This window comes from Lagopus leucura, unplaced genomic scaffold (genome assembly GCF_019238085.1).
Source record: "Lagopus leucura isolate 7727_CA_CO unplaced genomic scaffold, USGS_WTPT01 Super-Scaffold_100048, whole genome shotgun sequence".
In the NCBI taxonomy this organism is placed as follows: Eukaryota; Metazoa; Chordata; class Aves; order Galliformes; family Phasianidae; genus Lagopus; species Lagopus leucura.
In genome coordinates this window covers 821,162-832,144 of record NW_024962294.1, presented here as the reverse complement: position 1 = coordinate 832,144, position 10,983 = coordinate 821,162, and the positions used below count along the sequence as shown (strand labels likewise).

Sequence of the window (10,983 nt, the reverse complement as noted above, 5' to 3'; positions counted from 1 at the left end):
CTCACCCCTCACACTCAACAGCCCATCTTGGAACAGATGTGAAGTTTCTCTCTGCTGAGCTGACAGAAGGAAGTTCCCCCAAACCACACGGGTCTCCAGCTGACCCCAACATCTGTCCTTCTACACCAACCCATGGGCAAGGTGCTCCAAAAGGGATCTACCATTGGTATTTCAGAGCTCTTGTATTGCAGCAGCACTTGTTGCATTACAGGGTGGGTGCAGGGTAGGGGGAATAAGATTCCTTTTATATCACTAGGAGAAAATGATGAGATAATTACTCAGCAGGTAAAGCAGAACATATAGAAATGGGCTGTTCTCATCATCATTCCTTGAAGCATCTTGTCTATATTATTAGGAAATGATGTATTTGTGCCAAGCTAATTCATATGGATTGTAATTTCGGGACATAAATTACCCCCTGTCATGCGTGCTCAATGCAGAGGAACAGCAGCAGAGACACTAAATGTTTAAACAAATTTTGTTAACAAGCTTTTTCTCAGCCTCCTGCCCACTTCTTTCTCCCCCATCTGCTGCCAGCCGGATGGGGAGGAAGGAAGGCTGCAGAGCTGCTCCTACCAACGCTCTGCCGCTGGAAAAGCCCTTCCCTTCCAGCCATGTGCCTATAAGCCTCACTCCTGCAGTTCCACCAGTCCTACCGAGCAACACTTGATCCCACCACAAAGGAAGGCTCTGACAGAGGAAGCTTTAGCACCCCATAATTATCACTATCATTTACAAACCTTTTTTTTTTTTTTAAAAAAAACTGGATTGTACATGAAGAGTTAAGAGCAGATGCTCATACGCTGCATTTAATACAGAAAGGGATGTCCTAAGAACAGGCTAGGTTACCTCTTGTAACTTATTCATAGGTTCTGTCACAGAAATAATAGTTTAATGGTGCAAGAAATGTGTATATAAAAAGTAGTTTACATTCTGCTTTCCCAGTGATAGAGACATGGTCCATCAAGTAAGTAAATTAATTTAATGTATGTGGAGGAGGACGACAAGAATGAAGGAGAATTCCCCTTGAGAAACTCAGCATCCAAGCAGGAGCCCTCTTTGCTAATCTACCACTCTTTACAGCTCCTGAAAGTTTTCCAGTGGACAAAACATCCCACAAAAGTGTTCAGAAGGCTCTGGAAGGATGGGGCAGCACTTCATTTCCTTCACAAGTCTGAATGGTCCAACAGCTTCCCTTCCTGCGCCACCCCAACATCATTAAAACAGAGACTTCACCCCAGAAAGAAACAGTGCATTCTTCCCTGTTACTTCACCATCAGAACACAGACTTTCTTCTTGTGATCTAAACACCCGGGGATATCCATCCCCAACCACTGGATATGGTTCACCTCCTTCAACCATTTCTCACCATCACCTTGCAAAGTTCTTTTGGCTGCCAAGAACCCTTTTCAGTGGCAGCACCGAAAGCAGGACGTTGAGACACAGAGAAGCGGGCGTGCATTTCCCCCTGCGTTGGGCTTCATTTCCTTGGACCCCCCCATGGCAGCCAGCATCATCCATTCCCAGATCTGATGCCCAAAGTCTTTGCTATTAGGTATGGTGATATCTGTCTGTTCAGAGCAGCAAAATGGCATTTCAAGTCACTATTCACAAGAGTCATTACCGAGAAATCCAGAGACACTGAAGAGAACAGCTCTTTTAAGTAGCCTTCTTGGCCATCCCTGATATCCGAGGAACAAGATATAATTCCCCAGGAGAGCAGAAAGGGAGAACAGCAGCATCTTTAAACCCCGAGCTGAGAACACATTGCTTTTTTTCCTTGGATCTATTCTCTCCTAATTTAGACTCCAGGACTTTGAGTAGGGAGCGTGAGAGAGGATGACAATCCATAGCTTTGCATAACAAAAACACCGTTTACTTAAGCAGTGGGAGAGCAATCTCTTCAGGAACCCAGATAATCCAAAAAGTAGTGTTAATAACTTATTGACTTTCCTACAGTTCTTCCAGAGCCGGTTGATGGCTTCCGGTAATCGCTTCGCCCCCATATTCACCGGGTCCAGCTGTGTCTCTTTCAAGAGCTCATTTATGGCAGCTGGCAATAATGCAATATTTTAGCAACGTCAGCTTTTGTGCAAGATATAAAAATCCTCCAATTTATTGCCCCTTGCTCCCAGCGCACACAAAGGGAAAGAAACCCATAAAAGTGTCTCTCGTTCCCATTCAGGTGAAAATGAGTCCTTTTTCCTGCCCTCCCTGCATTTCTATTGAGTTCCCTGCCAAGCACAAAGGAACCCCATGCCCTTTCCGCTTTGCTAGAACCATTTAGTGCCGTTCATGCTGCCAGGAAGCAAAGATGGAGTAGATGCAGCAGACAGGACCTAGCCTAAGAGCCGTGAAATGTTATTTCTGCTCCTGTTTCTGACACCGACCTGCTCTTTCTCCCAGTCAAGTCAAATAACTGAATTTGTAATTCTGAGTGCAGCTGGTCAGATCAGCTACATAGCACAGCTGCAGCTGAGCTGACATGGAACCGAACTCTACAGCAGCTATCTCATGCACAGCTAGCAGCTTGGGGTCTGGAAGGACTGGTTGCAAGGCTTACCAGGATGATATTCAGGGCAGTTAGCCAAGCTGCACTTTCTGATAGCAGAACAACTGTTAGCAGATGAGATTCAAGCAGCAACCGCCTTTAATTGCACTGCAAATCGCAAGTTCTTTGGGACCAGGAGTCTCTCTTCTGATGCTGTGCTTCCCCAGCACCTGGCACGGCAACATGTTGATGCAGGGAGGGCTTCCAGGAAAGGATCTGGTCCTAATTAAAAAGCTGAGTGGGCCAGAGCGTCTGCTCTGCAGGTTGGTGGGTCCCACCACTTGTGCACAGCCAGTTCTCACCAGCATTCCTTACTGTGCCAGTGACGCCAGACAGACCTGCTTAGGGTACCCCTGAAACCCACTTACCCACTGCAGCAGTGGAAATGAGGTTTTTCTAGCGTGACTAGAAGAGAACAGACTGAGCATTCCTTGGGCTACTTACACTTGGAAAGCACCCATGCGACTTGAGAAAGCCAGCAAAGGTTTTTAAAGCATTGAAGTTCAGAGAGCACATATCCCCAAAGGGCAGCATAACATCTGCCCTGCAAACACTTGGACACATCCATCATGCCTTACTGCCTCTGATGCTGCTCATTTAGAAAAACAGGCTTGTACATCAGTGCTTCTGAGAAGTCTTGCCTAAATAATCACAACTGGCCCCATCTGCCAATAAAAGCTCTAATTTTTCCTGGAGTAGAAGAAAAAATTCCTATTGCTATCATACCAAGAGAAACGGGATGGGGGTGAGCAGGGACTTTCTGGAGCTTCGAATAAGCTTCGAGTGCAAAACTAACACTGCGAGGAATCCAGAGGGATCAGATCCTGCCAAAGGTTTGCATTTCACAGCTGATCTTTCAAAGGTTAGGGCAGCACATTTGCTAGGAGGTAGAATGATAACCTTGTCCTTCAGACTAGAATAACAGAGCCGAACATTCTCATTCGAACAAGAGCAGAATTCATAGGATAAAGGGTAAATGGGTGTGGATGTGTGCACTGGAAGAGGAGCAGAATACAAAAATCCACAGAACAACACTACAAGGATCACAGAAGATGTTCTGAGCTGCAGAGAATGAACTCAGTAGCTCAGCACTGTTTAACCTGCAGTGCTGAAGGGATACAAAGCTGAAGTGGAGAAGTTCTAACAGGTAATGATACACACAAACTGCACCGCAGGCTGGGGGAAGCAGGTTTGATGTACAGTGTATGCAAGACAAACTGGAGGAGGAAGAGCTCATCTACCTAAGGCCTCAAATCACTCCATCCTGGGGAGAACAGCAGGGGAGAAATCAATAACCTGAGCAAGCAACTGTAATAACAACTGACATTTATACAGCATCAGATACCTAGGTGTCCCCAAACACTTGACAGATATTACAAACGGAACTGATTTACAAGCAGGGGATCTGGCTCCTTACAGAACATCAATTCCCACTCCAAAGAGAAGCACTCTGGTGGATTCTGTGGCAGCGTTTCCCCACGGCTCTGTGTCAGGGGCACACATCCAAACAGTCTGACCTTCACAATTTAACACAGAAGTCACCTCCATTCTGGTGAAAGAATGTCATATTTGGAGGAGGAACCCCAATACAGGGAGGACAGACCTATGAGCACATGAAGAGGAAAAGGCAGCTGCCAGGGTCACACAGCCTGCTTCGTGCCTCACCTGCTCACTGGAAATTCTTCCACTATAAAACCAGAAGGTTGTTGCAGGAGCTTGCAGAAGGGAGAGAGCCCTGTGCCAGGAGCTGGACTTCACACTGTAAAAGATGCTTGTATGGCCCCAGTCCTGCAAGGCACTGCACCACCAAGGCACCGCACCACTGCCTCCTCCCCCCTTCCCTTAGGGCACTGCTTTGGATTGGGACTTTCATGTAATACCAAACACTGAAACATTATGCTTCCACCTCTCCTCCACATCGTTGAGCTGCTCCAACAGTTTGGTCCCAATAACAATATAAACACATGAGATCTCATTTTAATTATTATTAATTTTAAAAAATCCTTTAATTTTTTATGTGGCCTTCATCTTGTTTTTTTCTCCTTAGGGCATCCTACCCACGCTGCACAAGCGTAGGAAGAAGCAAACGAAGCAGAAGCACTGAGCTATCCATGCAGTGGGAATCACCACAATCGTCCCCTGTACGTGCAAACAGCACAACTGCCTCCTGCAACACAGAGCCCAAGGAAAAACACGGCCACGTCTGCAGCTTCCCACAGCCTTTCCCTTCCCTGAAGAGATGCTTTGTGACGGCCCAACTTCTTCTTCCTTCTTGGCCCTTAAGACATCTCTGCAGTTGTGGTGCAAGTTAGCACAATACCAACGCCAGCTGCAGGATCAGCCCTTTCAGCAGTCAGCTGTCAACTTGTTTCTTCCTGCAATAGCAACTTCTCCTGCTATAGGCTGCCGATTTTCAGAATAAATACCAAAAAAAAAAGTTGGGATTTTTGTGCAGAGAATGAAAGCAAAGCAAAGCCTAGGAGACATCCAGACTTTTTAAAGGGCTTCCTGAATTCCCACTGCACATTGCTCACCCAGAACGTCAACGCTGATGATCATTTCTGCCACTCTGGGATGTGTGACAACTCCTCTGCTATTTCGATAAGCCCTGGGAGAAGAGTGGGGGGATGGATTTGCATGTAACTGCTGCACAGTTGTTTCAGCTCACCACAGCTTGCAAACAGCAAGAAGGAAGCTCAATGGAAGGTATCTGGGACTGCTGTGACAGAAAGCATTCCTCCTTTCAGGCACCAGATAGGCTTGCAGGCCTCGAGTAGTTCCATATAAAGAAAATTGTTCTAAAATAGTCAGTAATATTTCTTTCAGAATCAGCTTTAATCCATTAAAGTCATCGCTTCGAGTTTCCAACTGCAACCAGGCATTCACAGTAACTCCCAAGACATTTGGAATGAGCTCCATTTCCAGAACTTTCCAATTACTCTTCCCTAGATGAGCTCCTTTATAGGCATCTTCAATAAACAGGCTGATGCACGAGGAATTACTAAAAAGTTCAACCTGAGTTTCTCTCTTCATCAGCACTAGCAGAGGCCAGCCTGCTCCATTCAACATGGTTAGATGTGCTGATGGCACACTGCGACACTGAGATTGGAACCAGCATTGGAAACAGCAGCTCAGGTACTCCAGAAGCAATCTTGCTGCAGCTGTCGGAGGCCAATTAAAACCCTATTGCAAAGAATGTCATCTACCAAGGGATTGCATCTAGCCTGTGCAAAGTCAGAAGGCTTTATGAGAGAACATTTCTCTGTTAAACCTGCTGCTGCTTTTCTGATTGCTTCTGTTTTTGCTGTACTTGAGCTACTCGAATATAAACAAAACTGGATGATGTTTTCTGGTATCACAAGCAATTGTGGGAGGAAATTAAAACCTCACTGGTATTTGTTCAGCGCTGTAGAAGTGACTTTGTCAGGCCTAACAAGTCTAATTGGTTCCACGGAGAAGGCTTTCAGCTCTGTGCAGGAACAGCACAGTTTGGATGGACACCCATTGAGACCTCGTTTCCCAACTCTGATTCCTCAGCTGCATGGGCTGCCTGGCTCAGCAGGCTTTTCTCGGCTCTCCACAGCCACACAGAAGCCATCCCTACACCTTGAAAGGGCACACAGATGTATTTCCCCAGATCCCAGCACCTAGAGCTGCACAGCAGTGATAGCACATCCTCTCCTCTTATTAAAAGCCACGAGCAGAAAGCAGCGTGGAACCTGATGGAAAGGCACAGGAAGCCTTTCCCAGACAGTCCTGCCCTGAGCGTTAACTCAGAGTGAAGCTCAGCACTCCAGTGAGGCAGCAGCAATGATAACATCTACTCTCCATCCAATGCAGGCAGACTGGGCTTGGGCTCCATTTGCTCAGCAGTGATATGGTCTATCAGATTGCTACGGGAGACCAAGGGACACCTGTTAGCACTCTCACTCTGCCATCCCATGAGGATTTACAGAACCCTCCCCCAGTCCCACTTGTTTATGTTTATTATGTCAAATAAATCCTTCCTGCAAACAGAAGTTGTAGCAATGGAGAGGCATCACTGCAGGACGTGTGCTCCAACAGTCCTTCCTCCAATGTGCGTTTCTATTCTGGCACACTCTGAGAAACCCTCTGCAGGCAGGAACATTAAAAGGATGACCCATTCTGAATATGCCCAAGCAAGTCCTAAATTTAGATTAAATCCTGGACTCTCCCACTAACTTCAGGAACGTTTGTGCCAGTCCCATCTGCTTCTCTTATTATTTTTACAACTGAGGTAGCTCCTCTGTAGTTCCTCGCCACTTACACTCAGTGAAAGGTTCACATTCAAGGCATTAGCTTTATTACCTCCATAAACACGTATTACTGTTACTCAGTTAAAAATGTCAAGTATTAAACCTAAAAGCCAAATTAAAACGTGCACATGAGGCAATATTTTTGACACCTGTTACCCAGTCTCCTGTACTTCATCTCAGTTTCTTTGCCTCGATAAAAGCCTGCATGCAGGATTACCAAGCACAGCATGTTTCACAAGTCAAGCTTTCAGCCCCTTCACCCCAAATGCTTGTTGTGTGAAGAGCAGTTCAGTGTCAATCCACAAGGATAAAGCAGATCCCACAGCCTGATCCCTCAGCATACACAGTGCTAGTCCAGATAGCACAGGGGTCTTGCCACTGCCAGATCTTCTGGGTCAATGCTTTATCCTGATCCACAGCAGTAAACCAGAGTCCATTTGCCCATGGCACAGAAAGGTCTGAGTAGGTGGATTAACCTTCTGGCATCTCCTTCACACAGCCTTTCTTATTCAAAACTGATTAACTCCATGCAATGCCCCGAGATAGGCCTTGCAACAGAAAAACAATCTAAATACAGCCCTGCTGTATTTAATTATGCAGTGGTATAGAAGCACAAAGCAAATCATTCAAAAATATAATCTGATGCTATTATTATTCATATTGAGGCAGAGACCCCAGGTGAGCTCAGGTCCAAGTGTGACAGGTGTTGCACATATTTTATTTCCATTAAGTACCATAATAAGGAGACGAGCCCCAGGCTACAGGCAGCCAAATTAGAAGACTACAGAGGAAACACAAATAAACTATATCAGATTCATTCCAATAACATTCACTGGAGCTTGCCTGGCAGGTCCTGTGAGCAGCCTTCATTATTACTGTGGAAGGAGAGGATGCATCCTTAATGTGTCCCCACCAGAGCTCCCCCCACAGATTTCCTTCTGCCACCAGTGTGGTCAACCACTTCTGCTGAACAGGAAGAACAAATCCTGGAGATGCACCACCACCCTATGAAATGAACCCCATTTCCTAGGGGCCAGCCAGCCCTCCTGACAGCCCCACACTCCCTGGGTGACACCTATTTGCACGGCAAACTAAAAGCTTTGTCTGAAATCTGCCTGAACAACCAAAAACTGAATCCAGACAAGTGCTATTCAACCAGCAGAATGTGCTTCCACCCTGACGACAACTCCAGCTTGCTCCCTCGCTCCAGTGTTTTGTATTTACTCTCAGCACACCTGTGCAAGCAGAGCCCTCCCCATGTGCTCACCCTCCCTCTATGCCCCTTCTCAGAGCTCATCATAATCTCCAGACGTGCTGGGAACAGAATGCAGCTGCAAACACGTGCTGTTCATCTCAACAGCTGTGAACACTTGCAGGTCTGCTGCAGGGCAACAGGAGAAGATAAACTTGCAGAAACCAATTGACAGCTGGATCAGGCTTAAGTTGACTTGCACATACAGCCATCATTCACATAAACTTTGATTTGTTCAGTGCCAGAAAAGAGTAACACCTCTGCCTGAAACTGCCCACAACCTCTAACGCTCTGTGCCTGTAGGTCTTCAGATTATAAGACTGTTTACCTCTCTGCATTCCCTAAACCAATGTGTGTGCCTATCCATGCGACAGCCCCTACTCAGAAGCACTGTTGCAAACCTTGCATAGCAATTGGACAGACCAATGCAATGGGAAAGGCATTACAACAAAGGCACGATGACAGAAGGAGCAGCAGATAGATGTTGTAAAGAAAGAAGATTGCTCACCTGTATCAGAAGATTGTAGATTTGCAGGAGAAAGCCTCACCAAGGAACAATCTCCAGAAAAAGATCCTTCCCCAGTGGCAGTCAGCCCTGAAATGAGGTCTAAGAGAGGTGCAGCCACGCTCCATCCCTTCTGGTCACACAGCTGAATTGCCTTCACCTGTGCTCCCAAGGCTGACCTGATCCTTTCCCCAGGTGCTCAATCAGTGGTTCAGGCCATGACTCAACAGCTCCCATACAACTTTTCTGCTTGTTTCTCTCTCAAATCTGTTAGTGTGGCACTCCCTTATATCCCAGATCTATTTGTGCATCTCCACACGAAGCCATGCAGGTAATTAATCTAATTAAGGAATGGCTGTACTCATAGTCAAGTAATACATACAGTTCACACACCACTGACCTTCAGCTGATGCTCAGAGTAACCTTCAAGATCTGGGCTAGCTGGAGCACATGGTAGGACCCAAACCAGACCTCTGGACACAGCTCTAACCTTCACGTGGGGAAAAAAGGTCCACAGAGCACACGTTCAAGTGCCCCATTGTAATAGAAACGTGGGCTGCATCAATTTTCTTCATGATACACTGCTTTCAGCATTAACCAGCACAGAAAGATATAATAAACACTGAAAGTTATTCTACGATATACTTTGCCTTGGGATTGAGCCACACAGGATGGGAAGCAGTATCTAGAATCAAAACCCTTTTTTGAGGGCCCAGCACATGGGCCCCTTGAGCCCAGGTTCACCTTTTCTTGCTATACTGCTGCCTTCTGGCTTTCTCCATAATAAATCCCATGCTGATCTCCAAAACGTAACAGGAGGATTCCTGACTTTTCTTAAGTTTAAAAAACAAAGACTGATAGAAGCAGCGGATTAAAAAGCAAATTCTGCCCTTTCCTTTCTGTCACTGCTACCTACCCAGGTACCTTCCATCCCCCCCCCCCTTTTTTTGTGTGGCTTACTTGTCAGCACAGGAATACCCAAAGCCATTCAGGGCACCAGCACAGAACAGCTGCTTTCTTATTTTACAGCCCTAGTGTGGATTGGCACCTCTTACAAACACTATCAAAGAGAACAATTTGTTACTCACCTGTAAGGTTCCCAAGGCAGCCTTGCTGGCTGAAACATTTCCCTTTACCTTTCACAGGGCAGAAAACAAAATGAACTAACTCCTGCAGACACCTTCCCATTTATTGTTACCTCCTCTAGCAGTACACAAGGTACCCAGGAGATTGAATAGTTATGTAAGAAATATTTCCTACCTTTGTTACCTAGGCTCAGGCACATGCCAACACAGTATAAATGGGACCGTTGTGCCTTTCTGGCATTAGCATCTCCATTAGGATGGCCACCAGTGCTAACGAGAGGTCCAAATGAACACACAGGTCTTTGAAGCTGACTTGTGATTGCAAGGAATGCCAGTCATCCCGGCCTCCACTTTAACTCCCTCCCACACGTGCCTTTTGTTAGCTTGCTGTTTACCATTTGAAGTTATTGACATCATAAGTATTGAATCATGAAGCCAAAATTAAAAGAAAGGATTCCTGCTCTGCTTGCAGCTCCTTCCTTTCTTGTACTCCTCTCCTGCTTTGGCTGCGTACCTCATTCAGCTTATGTGACACATGTAAGTCTAAGAGGGATGAAAGCTATGGCAACAGGGGTTTTAGCACTCTGCTTCAAGCCTCAGATTCACAAGCATACCATGCAGCATCACATTTCCTATTGACAAGGCTGTTCATGCTTTCATCCATGTTAAACACAGGAGAGAAGACACACAGCTGCTGTAAAAGGAAATAAAAGTGGAGGGTAGCAGATCCTGTATGGGGTCTCAACGTTTACCTTATAATGTTGAATAACAGGGCTCACATCTGGAAGTGGAGATACCAGTCTGGAGGCACAATCAAGATACGTGATTGCTGATAAGAGTGCCTGGGAATTAGCAGGGACTTGCTGATGTTGCAGATTGGTTCCAGCTCACTGCTTGAGGCTGATAACTCCATGTCAAATACCTGGGTGACGCTCATTGGACTCCACTTTGGTCCAGCTGCTCTCACAAGCAGTCTCTAGTGGCAGACAAACACTGAACCAGCATGTGGGTCACACCACCATTAGCTGAGAACACGGCCCTGCTAACCCCAACCCCATGACTGGAGATCTCAATGGGAAGCATTTAATGGTGGATAGTTTGGGTGGGATTAAAGCAGGATTCTTCCCGCTTAGAAACGGATTTAAGAGATGATAATTGAGGGGGATGTTATCAAGTCTAGTCAGATGATATATATGATTATAAAATGGGGAGATTGAGGGCCTTTGAGATGGTTAGGGAGGGGAGGGGAGGGGAGGGGAGGGGAGGGGAGAGGAGAGAAGAGAAGAGAAGAGAAGAGAAGAGAAGAGAAGAGA

At 46.1% G+C, this 10,983-nt stretch overlaps 1 long non-coding RNA gene across 2 annotated transcripts; it reads right to left on the bottom strand.

Moving 5' to 3' along the window:
• Positions 1–4,470: 4,470 nt before the first annotated feature.
• LOC122187552 lies at positions 4,471–9,931 on the bottom strand. 2 transcript variants are annotated; one of them, XR_006181344.1, is made up of 4 exons: positions 9,846–9,869; positions 9,674–9,721; positions 8,986–9,075; positions 4,471–6,444 (listed from the first exon to the last, which is right to left on the bottom strand). It is a non-coding gene; the product is annotated as an uncharacterized LOC122187552 (long non-coding RNA). The 2 variants fall into 2 exon arrangements; XR_006181345.1 differs by lacking the exon at positions 9,674–9,721 and having other exon boundaries at positions 9,846–9,931.
• Positions 9,932–10,983: the final 1,052 nt, after the last annotated feature.